The 17,683-nt window shown below is 45.5% G+C and overlaps 1 protein-coding gene across 1 annotated transcript in view; it reads right to left on the reverse strand.

Annotated features, from left to right (window-relative positions):
- Positions 1 to 17,683, reverse strand: part of HS6ST1 (heparan sulfate 6-O-sulfotransferase 1) — a 329,701-nt gene that overhangs the window by 209,324 nt on the left and 102,694 nt on the right. The window lies entirely within an intron of this gene.

Genomic DNA, 17,683 nt, shown 5'->3' on the forward strand with positions numbered 1-17,683 from the left:
CATTAGTATTCTCCAATTTAGCCATTAGCTTAGCCATTTCAAAATTTTTCCGAAGTGTAGATATGGCCACAGTGTTTGATAGACTGTTTCTTAGGAAGGGTGGTGATTTTTACCAGCCGTTTAGATCAATATTACTCAACCTTCTTGACAGAAGGGACTGCAGTGCTTGCTGTCTTCAAAACTGAACCAGGGAGAGACCTCAGGACTGGTGCTGGTCCACAGACAATTGTTGAGAAACAATGGCTTAGAGCACAAAGGCCTAAATTTTCAGAAGCGATTAACTGATTTGTTACCCAAATTGAGACAATATCAAGGGGTCTAATTTTCAGAAAGTGCTGAGAACCCACCTCAAAAATCAAAATAATCAGATTTTTTTTTTAAATGTGACTTGGATTAGGCACCAAATTTTGACATTAAAATCACACGTAATTTCTTAACACATAGGCCTGTGGCTGGGATTCTCACAGGTACTTCATAGCACCCTGTTCTCCCATTGACCTATACGCTAAGCACTTCTGAAAACACAACCATAAATTGTGGTCCCTGATTTATAGGTGCAAAAGAAAAACTAAGGCTCGGTTAAGAAAATTTTGGACCTTGAAGTCTGTCACTTTGGAAACAGCCCAAGAGGTGTTTCTCCTTTATTCTGTAAATCTGTCAGGCCCAAAAGGTATCACTTTGCATTTATGCTGAATCTTGCGTTTAGAAAGCGTCCCCCGCACCCCCCATACAAGGGAACTGATAGACCCACTGAGCCTGGGCAACCAATGATGCCATAGTCAGAATAAGAGTATGAGATCATCTCTTCTGTTTCCAAGCAGGAGCTCAAGGGACCCAAAGGACTCTGCATCAAAGCCCATGGACAGTAAAATGACAGATTGTAGTAACTGCTTTCTAACCACTAAGGAAAACATCCTGGAACCTTCAAGATAAACAAAAGATAAAAACCACAAAGCAACAGACTTACCTAAATGCATCAAATGGCAAGATAGGTTTGGCAAGGAAAGTCATCAAGAAAACATGAAAAGAAAAAGGAGACATAAATTAGTTCAGGGGTATTTAATTCTAATTAATTTGAAGAGAGGAAGTAAATCATAAAAAAGGGCTAAAAGCTCCCTTTAGAGCTATTGGATAAGTAGATGCAGAGCTTGCTTTTTGTACAGTGAACTGGCCAGACACTACCTTTACTATATAATGCATGAGAGCTGAATTTCACATAACATGGGCAAGGTGATATCTTTTATTGGCCCAGCCACTGCTGATGAGAAAGACAAGTTTTTGAGCTACACAGTTTTTTGGGTTTTTTTTCCATGTCTGGGAAAGGTATTCTATCACAGCTAAAAACCAAGGTGGTACAGACTGCTTCGCATAAGCAGCAACTAAGAAGGCAAAGTTGGCGAATTAACACCTGTGCAGTCCTGATGGGCAAAAAGGACAACGAGTGCGTTACAGACTGTGGCAATAAATCAAATCCAGCCTCTCAATACTCAGTCCATCATCTTTCGCATCTAGCAAAGTTATGAACGTAAGCTCCCAGGCTTGTCTTTTGAAGATTTTCTTCGGAGGATGAGGACTGATAGGTCAGATAGAGAATCATGGTTCTGTTAAAAGTGGGTGTGGATTTGTGAACAATGGATATGGTGGGGTGTGTGTGTGTGTGTGTGTGTGATTTTATTGTGAGTTCATTCCAGAGCATAGTGATTGTCTGGTTTCACACACACCATTAGTGCATTTAGTGCACTGAATGATGTATACCCAATGTTTTTTTTTTTATGCTGGTACTTTTGTACTGGCAACTCAGCAGCCCCAGCCACAGGATTGGCTGGGGTGGAGGGGCAGGGATCCAGCTGAGTACTGGCTCTTTTTTTGCATCCTGGAACTGTCGATGCTCAGAACTGAGATGCCCTGGACAAAATTATGTAGGATCCAGCACTGAAGTGGGAGATGCTATTAGTTAAGATTAGGGCACCTTGGTGTAATTAAGGGGTCTCTGTTGTGTCACTCATTTAGATGGGTGGCTCAGTGGATGCAATCCTCTCCCAGAGCCAAAGAAAACTAAACACCTTGGATAAAAAGGCATCAAGTGTAGTCCACCAAATATTACTAATTGATACATCAGTCTTAAGTCAGTTTCTCTTATCTATCCCACACCAAAGTCTCTGTCTAAGAGCTACCCACACCTCTTGCTAGTACCTAGCAAAAGCTCCCACTTAACACTCCTCAATAGTTTCAACAGCTGCTAAACAAGTAGGGGTTTCACACAACTACTGCTAGCCTGGTACGATGGATATTAAATCCATCCCAAATTACGGAAAGACTATGTTAATCACTAGCTCCACTGGTATTAGTCCACATTCAGCCTGATTAACTGACTTCGTATTTGGTACACATCCTTGTCTGAAAGCCAGCCTGAACAAAGGACAACTGTGGCTTGACATGCACCAGTACCAGCCTCTCTGCAAGTGTGTGTGTGACACACACAAACAGGCAGAGATGGTATGATAGCTTTTGGGATCTCCAGTCATTTTCCTTGTTTCAGAACTACACCCTCCTCTGCCTAGAACCACAGTTATGGGATGCAGATGTCCTGAAAAAAAGTCAACTGGGGAACCAAAGCAGCGGTCTTTTTGCTTTTAGGTGTAGGTGAAACAGGAGCTCCAGGTAGATATAATTCAGGCCTGAATGGAAACTTTCCTGTTTTCACAAGCTTTATGGCCTGGTTTGGCCCTTTTATTCAGGGAAAGAGCTATCACATTTGAATCCACATTATGAGCCTTCCATTCCTTTATAAGAGGGTTTTCCAAGCTTTATATAGTTGGGACCTGCTTTTTTTTTCCCCCAGTACCATTTTTTGCAGCTCAAACCAAAGACATATTAAAAAAAAAATGAAAAATTAATAAATTTTCACTGTTTATTATTTATTCACAATAATAATAATAAATAATAATAATAATCATACATAGTGACAATTTGTATATTTTCTAAGGGCCGTTTGTTTATTTTCTCCAAGGATCGGTACTGGACTGCGGACCACACTTTGGGAAACGCTGCTGTATAATATCAGTTTTGACCACACAATTGAAAGACTTATTCAAATTCTGTTTAAGTCCAGTAGCTGGGAAGAGACAGCATGCTGAGTGAATAGGAAACTCTTTTTTGCTGAACCTTGAATCCCCAAAAAGTCTTTTGAGATCTGGCCAGCTTTCTAGCTTGAAAGCCTGACTGAGTCATTAAGCGTTAGGACACAACTACAGCAGCCCTTAAAGTTGATCGTAGATGCACAATTCCAGCTACAGCAACTGCACAGCTGGAATCAACTTATCTGAGATCGACTTACCTGGCCATCCTCACTGAGAGAGGTCAATGGCAGAAACTCTCCCGCTGACCTCACCTACTCCCCACTAGGTGCACAAAATTGAACCTCAGAAAACCCTAGTAGTGTAGATGTAGCCTTAGTGTGAATTCTCTCAATGGGTATGTCAGCAATTGCCAAAGGTACTCCTTTTGGAATATAGCAGTAGGCAACATACAATTTTGTAGGTTGAAAAATTAGTTAGGTATGTGAGAGAGTTCTTTGTTTTGTCTTCTAAACAACATACTTTTACTTGGGACGCTGGCTGATGCAGGAGTACAACTAGAGTAATTATTTAAAATTGTTTTTGGGAAATAATACCACTTTCCCTGTGTCTACATGAGCCCTTTCCTTTCGAAAGGGGCATGTTAATGAGCGGGTTCGAAAGATGTTAAATGAGGCACTGCAATGAATATGCAGCGCCTCATTAGCATAGTGGCGGCTGCAGTGATTCGAACACCAGATAGGAAGAAGGGTTTTCGAAAACTGGGGGGAGGTCCTTTCGGAAGGTCCCATCTCCACGGGCGGAGCACGATTCGAAAAGCCACACTTTCAAATCGCCGCGGCCGCCATTATGCTAATGAGGCGCTGCATATTCATTGCAGCACCTCATTTAACGTCTTTTGAACCCACTCATTAACATGCCCCTTTCGAAAGGAAGGAGCTCATGCAGATACAGCCTTTGTGTTTAAGCTGTGTTTTTCTCAGAATTTAAAACCTTTTGCAGAGGTATTATCCCCATTTTATAGATGGCAAAAACTAGTGCAAAATGTGATTAAGCAATTTGTCCACAGACCAGCAGTGTACCAAGAGCCAAGTCAGGAATAGAAACCAATAAGCAACGAATCACAGTACTACACCCACAGAAACATTACTTCTAATAGTGAACAACATTCTTACTTTTTATTCCTAAAAATGACATTTTACAAAAGCATCGATGACTTTCACAACTTCCAGAAGCAACTAATGTTTCAGTGAAACTAATCCATATGGCAGATCTTACATACTTCTATATACCACATAAAAAAGAATTACATAGGATGAAACAGTACTGATGCTAATTGTCATTGAAGAGGTTTTATTCTCCCTTATTGTATGAAGCTAATTAGGTTCACTTTTTTTTTTTTTTTATAGGCTGTTGGGAGAATCACAGTTTCCCCTCTCCCACACGTTTAAAAGGCATATGGTGTTCGCCTTTAAGGCTTATCAAAACTTCAGGATCCACAGTAAGCTGTGAAAAAAAAAAATTAGATTTCCCCCAAAATGTCATTTTCAGGGCAGTAAACAGGACGTATCCTTTTGGTTTTGTTCTGAGTTTTCTGGATGTAGCAATTTTCAGTAGGTGGGCTTCTACCAAGCCTCTTTTTTGATCTGTGCTCACAGCACGATTTTTACCTTCAACTAGTTAGCACAGCAACTTCCACATTACTCAATAACTTTAGTTGGGTTATTTACAAAAATCGAACTGAACTCAGATGGCCACTCAGCCCTCCAATACTGCACCTATTCCAGGACGACTCAGACATTAATAGGGCTTACCTACACTTAAAACTCGACAGTAATGCCACAGTGATGGGAAATGTGGCTGATGTAGTGGTTTTGAATGAAAACAATGTCATGAATCTATGGAGAAGCAGCCTAGCTCAGTGGATAGCTCAAGGGACTGGTTCCACTGCCAGCTGTGCCATCATCCTGCTGTGTGAAACCGGACACCTTTCTATGTGCCTCTCTTGCCCTTTGTTTAATTGGAAGTTTCCAATGCAGGGATTGTCAATCCATATTTGTTCACTGCTCAGCAAAGGGGACTCTGATCTTGGTTAGGGACTCTATACACCCCTGTCATGCAATTTTTATGGGATCCTCACCATATATTTCTTCCTGGAATCTCTATGATTGAGGCTTACAGATCTGCATTGCCAAATTAGATGTGCTAAAGCTGTCAATACCCACAGAACTGCTTTTCCTGAGAATCAGTACTAGGCCATGCAAAAACAGTCAATAGCAGCTCCTACGTCAAATGGAAGTAAACACGCATCTGCCCTACACATGCTTCTCTGCGGCTTAGAAAGACCATTGATGTCGGTACAATGAAGGAAGGTGAACTTTCAGGAGAGGAAAAAAAGGTTTCTCAGCTGTGGTCCAACAGGACTGACTTGCTGTCTGTTGTTACAAATTCAAGAGGTCAACACGGTCAATGTTCAAAGCCAGCAGGCTGCATTTTCTCTCCCCTCAGTTCTCTGTATTGAATCCAAACTTTGGTGCCAGACCTGCCAACATGCATCAAGACAAAAAAGCCCATTGAGGAACAGCAACCACCAAAATAAATAAATAAACACAACCCAACAACAAAAGGGCCACAGAAAGCCCTTGGAAGCACTGACTTGTACATCAAACAGATCTTTCTTAAAATAATGCACACAGAATACACAGGGATACATTCATTATGACCACAAGGGCAGGAAAAAACAGGACCTAAAACACAGCCCTCCACTCATGAGCTGAGCACTGAATAACTTTGACTGTTCTCACAGGCATGCATTCACTCAAGCAACTCAATTCTCTCTCTCTGAATTTCCCCTCAAAAGAGAGATTTTTAATCCTAAAAATATTAAGAAAAAAAGACTCTACCAGATCCCTTTAACTACAAAGGGCTACCCTGGCTCTTAAAAAGTACAATTCCAAGTTCTATCTCTGGATTACAATGTTACCAAAAACATTGCTACACTTCCTCTATAGATCTACTCCAGGTTCTCCGCCTCCTAATCTGAAAACACTTCAGTGATGTGACTAGTTGCCAGTCGGACACAGACATCAATTAGCCAACCTTCCCTACACCTCCTGGCATGTTAAGAATAAAGTAGTTGATAAGAGTTTGGGGAGCTGTTTTATTGGTTTTTGGGTTTTTTTTTGTAAAACCAGATGATCATCAACATCATCATCATCATCAATAACCGTGGGCTCAGTGCCCATTGGTGTCTGATGCCTCTCTCACCATTTCCTTCCATCTTTACCTGTCCAGTGCAGAGTGGCTTAGTTTCTGTAGACTAGCTCTGCACCAATCTACTATATCATCTATTCATTCTCTGCGGGGCCTGCCTTCCTATTCGAACCTTCCATTACGCCAAATACCAGGGTCTTGATTTTTCGTTCGTCGTTCACTCTGCAAATATGCCCAAATAATTGTAGCTTCTGTTTTATAACCTTCTGCAGCAGGTTCCCTTTTGGCTGTATCTTTCTAGATAATTCCTCATTGGTGACCTTCTGTATCTATCCTATTCCAGAATCTTTCTATAACAATTCCTTTTGAACACCAATATTCTTCTTTTTGAATCTTTTGTTATCACCCACATCTCATATCCATGCAACACGCTGCTGAATACACACATTTTCAAGATGCTCAGCTTCATTCTTAAGCTAATTGCTTTGCTTTTCCAGATCTTATCCATCGCCTTCAAACTTGCTCTTTTTTCGCTATTCGTCGTATTTCCTTCTTACAGTCTAGACCATATGTTATGTTGCTCCTCCCAGATGTGAACTTCTCCACATATTCTAGTTCAATACCATCCACACTAATCTTCCTTCCTATTTCCTTACCTCCAAATACCATAGTTTTTGTTTTATCGATGTTCATAATCAGTCCATACCGCTTCCCTTCTTCGTTTAACACCCGCACTGCTTTCGCTAACTTCTCCTCAATCTTCCTCAATTATAACTATATCATCCGTGAACCTCAAGTTGTTAATTCTTTTTCCGTGGACAGATTCCCATTCTGTCTCTTCCTTGATCTTGTCCATCACTCTTTCCAGATGTGCAATGAAGATACTTGGCAATATTGGATCTTCTTCTCTTGTACCTCTACTTGTTTTAAACCAACTTCCCAACTCCCTGCATGTTCTCACTGCTGCCTCCACATTGTCATCGATATCCTTCAACAACCTCATCAGTCTGTTATCCACTCCATATAACTCCAATACTGCCCAAGTCACCCTCTGATCTATACTGTCAAATGCCTTTTGAAAATTGACGAAGCAAGTGTATTTGTTCTTTCATCGAGCTTTTTCTGCTCTCAGTCTCAGTGCCAATATCTGCTGTATGGTACTTCTATCTTTTCTGAAGCCCATTTGCTCGTCTGCTATACGTTCTTCTATCTGCGATCTTAGTCTTTCAGTCAGTATCGTCATCAGCACCTTGCCTAGATGACTCGTTAGGGCAATCGTTCTGTAGTTCTTGCACTCCAATGTATTTCCTTTCTTGGGTATTGTCACTAGCTCAGATCTTGTCCATTCCTTAGGTGGTTTCCCTTCTTTCCATGCTATATTACACAGTCGGTGTATTTCCAGAATCATGCTCTCCCCCCCATATTTGATCATCTCTCCCACGATCTTATTTCCAGGGCTCTTGTTGTTCTTTAGTTGTTCCACTGCTTTTTCTACCTCCTCCTTTGAAATATTGGTCTCGATCTCGATGCTCGGTGGAGATCCCTCTTGCAGTTCTTCAATCAGTGTCTCTCAGACACTCAGGTCCAACTGTGCTTTGTATAGGTCGATGCAATATCTTCTCCATCGCTGTACAACCTTCTCCCTGTTCATGAGCGCGTCTTCGTTTTCATCTTTGATCATGATCTGCTTTGGTTGCCACTTCCTATTAATATTCCTAACTGTCTTATACACCTCTCTGGTCTCACATTCGTCGTAATACCTCTCTCTATCTTCGCATTGCTCCTCTAACCATTTCTCCTTATCCTTTCTGGCTGCTTTCCTTACCTCACTGCATTTCATCCTATATTGCTCTCTTGCCATCTCAGAGACATCTCTTCTGATCTATTGCGCTCTCTTCTCTTGAACCAACTTCAGAGTCTCCTGGGTAATCCACTTCTTATCAATCTTTTCTTCTTCTGGAAGAGTCTCCTCAATTGCCTCTTCTATAGTGATGTCTGTCCCTGCCACTCTCTTATCTAGGTCTTTCTCTGTGGCGATATTCTAAATCTCCTCTTTGAGGAAGAAACAGGGAATGCATACAGAGCAGTGCTCAAATAGTCTCGCCACATTTCTTCTTTTCTTCAACTGTGTCTTACATTTTCTTTTGAGATTTATCTTGATGTTTGCAATCACTAGACTGTGGTCTGAGTCTATATCCACTCCTTGGAAAGTTCGACACTGGTGTTATCCATCTTGTTCTTATCAAAATCATATCTATCACTTTCCCAGACTTCCTGTCATTTGATCACCACGTCCACTTCCTTTTGTTGGACTCTTGTGTTGCAGATCACCCTGTCATGCTCCACAGCAGACTAATAGTTTCTCACCTCGCTCGTTTCTTTCTACATATCCAAACCTTCCCACAACTCTCTCCCAACCTTCGTTATCTGTTCCAACCTTCACATTCCAATCTCCTCCGATGATCAACACATCTTTCTTCGGTATCTCTTCCACCGTCTTTGTCAAGTCTTTATAGAATAGCCCAATCTCTTCCTCCATACTGTCTGATGTGGGTGCATACACCTGAATGACTGAGATGTTGGTTTTGCTTTGAATCTCACTACCATCATTCTTGCACTCACTGGTTTGTACCCTAATAATGCTCTTCTAGCTGTTTTGCTAAGAAGGAATCCAACTCCTGCTTCATGCTTCGTTTCATTTCCTGACCAAATGACTTCGCAACTGCATATCTCGCCTGATCCCATCCAACACATCTCTGCCGGTCCAAGTATATCGCATCAGTATCTCTCCATCTCCTTCTGAAGCCGCTCTAATTTTCCAGTTGCCCACAGCGTTTGGACATTCCATGTTCCAGTGGCTAGCATGTGTGTTAGTTGTAATTAGTTAGTTGTAACCAGATGATGCCAGATCATAATCTGTTCTGACCACATGCTTTAATCCCGTTATTTGTACATACAGTCCCATAGCTAGCACTTGAATTAGAGCAGCAAGGCTCAATTATTTTAAAACTGCATCTCTTCCTCTAATCTACCTACGACTCCACACCTACTTATCAGTGTCGGAAAGGAAAGATGGTTGTGACCAGTGTTCCTGCTAGCCTTTTCCATCCCTGTGTGGAATTAATTTTGTTATGTGCATCAAGGCATGTGCAGATGTGCACCACGAACAGAAACATGTGCTATCCACTGTGTGTGCTCTGCTCATCAGCCGAGGGGCACTGAATCTCTTAGAGATGGCCTCCCCAGCACTCAGCTTACAGGGAACACTGGTTGTGACCCCTGACACATACCTGATACACTCAAATAGGGAATCCACAAACGAATACCCATCTTAGAAGAATATCTGCCCTCAATTGAAAGATCCCAAATTAATAGAGAAGCTACCACAATGTTGGGTGAGGTGCACCGTAGGCACTTTATTGGGGAATGAGCGTGTGTCTAATGCGTGTAGTATCAGTCTGCTATGACAGTCTTTGAAATGGTCATTTGATCACTCAGTGGAAAAGAGTTTGGGGGCTACAATGTCACTCTTCTCCTGGTAGTGAGCAGAAAGCCATCGCCAAAGGACACACAGGGCAGAAGAAAAGATCACTTCCACTTGTGTCGGAAATGTCAAAGATCTTCATAGTGTTATGAGTTTGGTTCACTATATTTACAGCTATCAGAGGAGTAGCTGTGTTAGTCTGTATCCACAAAACCAATGAGAAGTCCTATGACAGAGCTTATGCACCAACAAATCTGTTAGTCTATAAGGTGCCACAGGGCTTCTTGTTTTTTATACTTACAGGGGGAAATGGGTATATAAAGAAAGAAAAAAAAAAAAAGCTGCCTGCTGCTTGAACCACAAGACAATGCTCACAAACAATTCAGGGAAGGAGGGAAGCTAGTTCTGCTGAAGTCACAACCTAACAGCCTCTGATGGCTGGCTGTAAAATCCATCTAATGAAGTGGGTTTTAGCTCTGAAAGCTCATGACCTAATAAATTTGAGAGTCTCTAAGGTGCCACAGGACTGCTTCTTATTTCTAAAATACAGAACAAGCGTCTTTTAAGGCTACAGTTTTTCTCTGCTTGGCTAAATGGTGAGCATCATATTAATGCACCTAAGGGCTAGTCTGCACTAAAACTGCTCCAGCAGTGCAGCTATATCAACACACCTGTGCTGCTGCACAAATGACACTGTGCCACTGGGAGGAAACGCTGCCTTTGGCATAATTACTTCGGGGAATGGGCTTTTTCCACACCCCTGCGTGACACAAGCTATATCAAAGTGTATCTGCTTTACGTAAGCAGAGGAGGAGTGAATGGAAGTGGGGACAGGACCACTGTCCTGTGGAAGGTGGAACACACACTCCTACTTCCTGAGGAGGAATAACCAGCAACACCCTAAAGGAAAGAGAATAAAGCTGGGCACAGAACAAAACTGATTTGTGGATATAGGTAAAACAGGAGCAGAAAAAGCAGGAGAGGGGAATAGACTGGAATTACTTGATAACTAAACTATCTAAGCAGGCTTTCTGCTAAACCCTTTCCTGGTCTCGTGGAGGGATAGTAATTCCATAAGAGATACATTTTAGAAGTCCAAATACCATTTTTACATCAAAGTGATTTACGGCCCACTCACTGTCAGAAGTGAAAATGTTCTACTCTTAAAAATACTGCCCTGCCCTTTGTATCAGGGATAAAAGGAATAATAGGTTCTTACAACTGTGACCCCACGGCCGAAATAATTTTCCAGACACGGATCTGTTCATTTTGTTTTAAACTCTTTTTGAGCACTCTAAACTGATGCAATCGAACAATTCATGGTCAAGGGACACGGACTCTGCTCTCCATTTTCTGTGACAAGAAGGTCTTTTAGGGCCTTGTCCCAAACCCATTGAAGTTAAGAGAAAGAGACTTATTCATGTTTTCAGTCAGGCTCTTATATTACAAATTCAAAATGTTTAGAAGTTACTTGTGATTTTGGGTACCCAGCTTCAGATGTACAAAAAGGGTTTAGTTTTCAGAGGGCTGGACCTCAGCACCTTTTTAAATTTAGGCTCCTTTAAGGGTCTCAAACTGGAGACCCCAGATTACTAAGCATGTCTGAAATGAGTGGGACTCAGCTCCTCAGTGTAGAAATCTGTCATTTATTAATTTGATGTAAAGCGCAGTGTACTCCTATACTATGTATACACAAAAACAACATGCTTCTCCAAACACAAGAGGCAACTCAGCAGATAATCTTCCAGCAAAAGCCTAAGTTGATAACAGGTTGAGTTCTCTTTTTTTTTGGAAAAGGCTTTCACAAGCATCCAACCAGAGGTGCTTTTCATCCATATAAGATGCCTGGCCATGGACTCCTCTGCTTCTCTCTCTCCACGGTCAACATGCCTCTTCAGCAGCCTTTAGTATCATCCCACTCTCTCTTTTGGGACAGCTTGCTACAGAATCTAAAAGTCCGTAGAAACTGCCCCCCACCCCATACGTGAAGAATTCCCTAGAAAACCTGAATAGCAAGATATTATGGTGGTCACCTAGCCCTAGAAAAACCTTTTTCTGCACCTTTCAAACTTCCTAAGTTAAGCGAGCCTATTATTTCATCGAGTGCTGATATTTACAAGGGGTTGAAGCAGACTAAGCTGTGTGTGTTCTCTCAGAACAGGCATCAAACTTCACTTCTCCTAGCCTGGAGTGCCACATCCATTCCCCTGAGCCAATCTTTGCCCTCTTTCACATCAGCCATTGCATGAAAGAGTAGAACAAAGGAACACTCTGACAGTCAGTGCCAAGTCAGATGCTGAGCTCATCAAAAGGGAACTTTTTTTGACTTTGTTACCAGCCCCCATTCCCCCTAAAAAACTCTGTTTCTTAGAGTCAAAAAGGTTTGTAGATGGCAGTGTGAGGGGAAACAACACAGATTTAGAAGGCTGGGTGGCCACAGGGCATAACCCAGGTAAGGACCATTCTTGACGACAGTATGGTAAAACGGTGGCCATACAGACTAAGACTGTGGAAACAGGAAACTTTAATCAACAGCCTGCAGCTGATCACCACACACAGTGTCAGCAGCAACAAAAGCAGATGAGTATTTTGTTTCTGCTCCATTCTCAAGGGGGCTCTGAAGGAAGAAAATCATTTCACTCCATGTAGCATTTGGCTAGTCAGGAGACTGTGGGCAACTCCCCGACACGTCTGTCTTCTTGCACCAATCACAAACAGGACTAGAAGGGGGAGGATGACATTTAGTACACTACCAGGCTGTTCGGACTCAATCTACAACCTGTCTAATGAAATGTCAGTAGCAAATGAACAGGTGCCTAACTGTTCTTGGAATGTTCTCGGATGCCAGTGATCCATTGGTCACAGGCAGCGAAAATCACAGTCAACTGGCTTAAAAGGTCAGTCGAGCAGACCAAGGTCACAGAAGACCTTTGACCTTCAATTTCCATATTAAGTCAGCTTTAGTTTTTCCACTTTGCTTTCCTAAAACCCAGATCACTTCTTTCCCTGAGTTCTCTCCTGCTCCACTTCCCACGCCACCCGCTTCCTTTTCTGGAAATGGAATCTCTCAAGGGTGCTTCTACATTATTCAGAACAAGTACAAATGTGTGACCTAATCAACACGCTGAGACTTAACAAAAGAGAGTTACAAACAGCTAGACGGCTTTTCAATGGAGAGACAGCTCTTCCTCTTTTCCACCCTTCTCTCCCTGACATTCCCAAGAGATGCTGTTGGAACTGTTAATCTGCATCACAAGCCCCAAGCTCACTGAAAGCAGCCTTCTTCCCAGTTCACAGCAGAGGGTGTGATTTATTATTGCACTCAGGGCTCCCTGGTTGCTAGCCACAGTGGTTGTATGCAAGGAACCATTAAAGAAGCCAGTCAATAGGAATTCAAGGGGCGGGGGGGAACCAAACCAGAACTAAAAAAAAAAAAAGCCAGAAAAAGAGAAGTATCAGAGGTAGCCAAGTTAGTCTGTATCTTCAAAAACAAGAAGTTCTGTGGCACCTTATAGACTAATAGGTATTTTGAAGCATAAGCTCTTGTGAGCAAGAGACCCGCTTTGTCAGATGCATTCAGTGAGAGGGGACAGTGAGAGGGACTGAAGACAACAGGACACAGATGTGGTTTAATCAGATTCTTTCCACACTCTGCTTAAAATGAAAGGGTACAGATCAAAAATCAGGAATGAAATTATATAGCCCTAGAAGGTGAATGATCCATCTTTTTCCTGCTGATACCCCAAAGGAAATGGCACAGAGCATAAAATTCCCCAAGACTGACAAATCTTACTTCACACATTACAAGGACTGCTTCCCTTCCTTTGACGCTCTGAATTATCTCAGGCAGGACACTTAACATCCCCCACCCTTCAGTCCTATGTACTTGATTTGTCAGTTTTTATTGCAATTTTTTTTGAACCTCTGTACTCAAAGGTGTCAGTCTGTACCAGAAACGCTATTGATCTGATGACGCTGGTCTGTTCCATGAAAGCTCAACACCAAATAAATCATTTTGTTAGTCTTTGAAGTGCTACATTTCTGCTGTTTTGTTATGTTTAATCTTTTACTTGTCTTTCCCATTCCAAAAAAGATAAACAGAATTTGGGTTTCTGCATAAAAAATTTGAGTTTCTGCTTCAATGTCATGCTTTCTACTTTAGCCCTCAGGACACAAAGCCTGTGGCTATCTAGAGCTAGAGGAGGCTGATTAGGATGGGGAAATCAAAACAAAAAGGGATGAAGAAAAGTTAACAAAAGCAATGTTTTCTATAAAAGGACATGATGTTTGTGTTTTAGAAGTATTAGTTCTGGCTTCTGGCACAACCATAAAAGAACCAGATGAGTCCCTCCTGCTTCCTAGCTACTATACAACTACACCACACTTTGGCGCAACTGGCAATCTCTGCTCAGGGAAGAACCAGGAAGAGTTTGGCAAGTCAGGAGAGAGGTGTTTTGCCAGACCTGTGGGAGAAGGGATTTCATAATCTACATGTGTACTATGTACTTAGTTTATAGAAGTGCTATTTAGGACAAGTAACGTGCACAATGCTGTGGCTGCACAGGGGTGAATGTATCATGTTGCAAACTAGTCCCACTTATAAATCCCTATTTCTGGACTCTCATATCCTAAAATTCTGCATTTGGGCTGAAATTTTCTATATTTGATCTAAGAGGAGAGGAGGATTTTGGGGAAGCATATAAAACATTGAGGACAATTTGTTCAGCATTTTTTGAATTATACAAGACAAAACACATAACTCAGACTCGAAACAGCGCATAAATTAAGTGCTCATTTTGGAATATGCTTATGGAAAAATACATCTACGCATGCTCAATAGGCATCTTTTTAAAAAAAGGTAAGAGCTTTTATTCAGTATCCTTGCTTCACTCACTGATGATTGCAGAGCAACTTGTCTCCTCCCTAATGCTTTTTGTGAGGTCTCAGAAAGTATGTATATTCTATCAACTGAAAAGTAGTAAATTAGCATAGAAGCTATGCAGCAATGAATGTGCACATTGCAACTAACCATAAACATATAGACGATCTGCATCCCGCAACATCAAAATAGCGGGGTCCTCTATGGCGGCCATCAGCTGAGGGGTTGAGAGACGCTCTCTCCAGCCCCTGAGCTCTATGGTCGCCGCGTGCAGCAGCCCCTTAAAGCTCCCCCCTTCCCCCTTATTTCCTGTGGCAGGAAGCTGAGAGCGTGCAGGCAGCACCACAGACACGTGCACAGCCTGCATGCCCTCCAGAAAGCCCCAACCCACCACCAAGCACCCATGGCAGCCAGCCAGCCCCCCAAGCACCCACAGGGCACACCCCCCCCAGGGGACCCAGGGCTCCCAGCCAGCGGCGGAAGAGGCAGCGGGGCCCCTCCTGGTCCGACGCCAAGAGCTGGGACCTGCTGGGGCTCTGGGCCGAGGAGGTGGTGCTACAGGTAATGGGGAGCAAGCAGCGAAACACAGATGCGTTCGCCTGGCTAGCCGAGGGCCTGGCTGCCCGGGGTCACCCTGTCTGCACTCCTGACCATGTCACGAGTAAGGTAAAGGAGCTGTGGCAGGGTTACGCCCAGGCCCGGGACACAGCCAGCCGATCTGGGGCTGCCCCTGTCGCTTGCCCCTTTTACAGGGAGCTCAGGGAGATCCTGGGCCCCCCACATACCACCTCCCCCCGGCCACCCTTGACACCTCGGCCAACGAGCACCAGCAGGCCCCGGAGACGGAGTCTGGCCCGGAGGCCAGCCCTGCCCCCCAGGGGCCCCCCCAGGAGCCCACCCCTGGGATACCGGAGGAGGAGGCCTCCAGCGAAGGGGGGCTGCTCATTGACCTCCCCTCCTGCAGCTCCAGCAGGGCGTCCGCCCGATGGGTGTCCGCCGACCGTGGGAGCACACCGTCAGGTATGTACCCCGGTGCACACCCCTGGGGTTAAGGGGCGGGGACATGACCAGGGCCCTCCACACACCCAGCTGACCACGGCCCTGAGGACAGCAGTGGCATGTCACTCAGAAGAGTCCATCAGACCCTGCCCCCCAGGACAGCGCCATGCCCCATCCCTGGGGATGAGGGGGGAGCAGAACCAGAGGGTCCCCCCTCAGGGGGATACCACACCCACCAGCATCATCTCTGGGGGACAGGGGATGGGGAACCAGCAGCAGAGGAGTGGGAGGACATGGGCCACAGGTCAGCACCCAGACTAATGGCTGTCTCCGCTCTTCCCCCCTCTGTTCCGCAGCTGCACCATCTGAGGGCCCCGAGAGCACAGGCGCTGCGTCCGTTGTGCCGGACAGCCCACCGGGGTCATTGCAGCAGGCCAGCCCAGAGGTGGAGCAGGGACCTGCCCCAGGATGAGCCCGACAGCGGCGGAGCTATCCCTGGGCGTCCGCTGACCCCCAGCTCCTCGCCACCCTCCGGCGTCAGGTGGAGGTCTTGGAGCACCACCTGCACGTGGAGGAGCAGCGGCTCCACCTGCAGGAGCAAGTGCTGGCCTGGTGCCAGTAGGCTTGGGGGCCTTCATGCGGACCTTCGAGCGGATCGTGGAGCAGATGCCCCCCTGCTCCCCCGCCGTCCCTCCGAGCTGCCCTCCACCAGCTCTCCTGGAGCCTGCCGCAGAGGGGGACCATGGGCCTCAGGAACCAGCCCGGCCATATCTGCCCGTTCTCCCGGCCCCCACCCAGCCTCAAGGGACCTCTGGCCCAGACGTGGGTCTCGCCCCCCCGCCCCCCACGCCAGGTGCAGGACAGTAGGGGCAAAGGAGGCCAAGGCCTGAGCCCCCCACGCCCCCCCCATACATATTCTCCCCCATTAATTGTAAATAGTTGACTTGTCCCACTCCCCCTTTAGTAGGTGTCCCCTCCTCTCCCCATGTACATAGTTCCCCCATTAATGCAAGAGTTCATTGTTTGATTTCAACAAGGTTTTGGTTTATTTACAAAAAAGAAACATGTGGATGTGTGCTCTCTGGTGCTCAGTGGTATGGGCGTGGGGCCAGGTAGTGGTGTGAGGGGTGTGGGAGGGCGGTGGGTGGCTCACCAGCAGCTGGCCCTAGCGATGTTCACCCTGCAGCCTGCTCAAAATGGGCCCGCAGGGAGATCCCCTCAGGGTCGACCCGGCAACTGGGGGCAGCGGGTGGCTGCACGTAGGCCCTGCCAGCCTCCACAGCCCATCCCTGGACAAATGCCTCTCCCTTGCTCTCCACCAGGTTGTGGAGTGCGCTGCACGCGCCCACAACCTGGGGGATGTTGGGGAGCCCTGCATCCAGGTGGGTGAGGAGACACCTCCAGCGCCCTTTGAGGCAGCCGAAAGTCCGCTTGACCACCTGGTGCGCATGGTTCAAGCGGGTGTTGAACTGCTCCTGGGTAGCGCTGACGTGGCCCGTGTAGGGGTGCACGAGCCAGGGCCGGAGGGGTTACGCTGCATCTGCGACAAGGCAGAGGGGCACAGTGGTGTCCCCCACAGGGGGATGTAGATCCCCACCTCCAGCTGGCGGCACAGGCCCGAGTTCCTAAACACCCAGGCGTCGTGGGTGCTGCCAGGCCAGCCAACATAAATATCCAAGAAATGGCCCCGGCTGTCCACCAAGGCCTGGAGGACCACGGAATGGTAGCTCTTCCCATTCAGGAAGCGTCCTCCGCTGTGCTCCGGGGCACAGATGGGGATATGGGTCCCATCCAGAGTCCTGAAGCAATTAGGGAAGCCCAGGCTGGCAAACCCCACGATGGCCGCATCCAGGTCCCAAGCCGCACAAGCCTGTGGAGGAGCAGGGCGTTGATTGCGCGGACCACCTGCAGGGGAAGGACATGAGAGCACCCGTGAGGGGTGTGCAGAATGTGTGTGGCCCTCTCCCCAGGCTCCCCCCCCAGCTCCCCCTCCCCCGGGCTCCCCCCTCCCCCTGGAGTCCTCTTACCTCC

Source organism: Carettochelys insculpta, chromosome 10 (genome assembly GCF_033958435.1).
Source record: "Carettochelys insculpta isolate YL-2023 chromosome 10, ASM3395843v1, whole genome shotgun sequence".
Classification (NCBI taxonomy): Eukaryota; Metazoa; Chordata; order Testudines; family Carettochelyidae; genus Carettochelys; species Carettochelys insculpta.